Below are 745 nucleotides of genomic sequence, written 5' to 3'. Positions count from 1 at the left end.
TAAGATGACTTAACTGGGTCGACACCCACAAGAGGTGTTGAAATGGTAGAGGTGGAGGTGTTCTATGGAGAAATATAAGGGTAGTTAATATCCTCTGTTTATATTAATCAGAGCAGGATTAGGAGGAATTCAGACACTTCGAAAAGTGAAGATACTGAAAAAATAAAAGAAAGGGCACAAGGTGTAAAGATTCGGGTGGTGAAAACTGTTGCATGAAAGGAGATAAACACTGAACATAGGTGGAAAGGCTAGACGCTTCGAAAAATGAAGGTCTCGGCCGAAGGAAAGGCTTGAAAGGCGTCGAAATGAAAATCTCTCGACGCCCCTCAAATTTCTAATATCACTGGGGTGAAACAGGACAAAATTTGAATAAAGCGGGCCAGATAATAACAGAGAAGAGTCTTCCACAATGTAGAAACACTGTCAGACTCAGCTAAGGATCCGTGATCACCACTTCTTTTGCGTCGCTGGGAGATGAAATTCTCCCTGTACCTTGCAGAGCTCGAAGCAGAAAAAGAGCTCGGATGGAAGTAGCACTTGACATCGCTAAGCCCCGTGGTCACCATACTCAGCTCGAAAGTTGGATGCCCGTTGCGCGTCGTAACTATCATCTCGTTCTGGTTTGAAATTTGAGCTCTGAACACATTTGGTCATCAAACTTCTGCGAATAAAATAATTCTAATATCAGTCACTGAACTTGTAAAGTTCATTTCTCCTGTCACCACATCAGATCATATTTCTGCTA

This window comes from Anabrus simplex, chromosome 4 (genome assembly GCF_040414725.1).
Source record: "Anabrus simplex isolate iqAnaSimp1 chromosome 4, ASM4041472v1, whole genome shotgun sequence".
Classification (NCBI taxonomy): Eukaryota; Metazoa; Arthropoda; class Insecta; order Orthoptera; family Tettigoniidae; genus Anabrus; species Anabrus simplex.
This window is presented reverse-complemented; position numbering follows the sequence as displayed.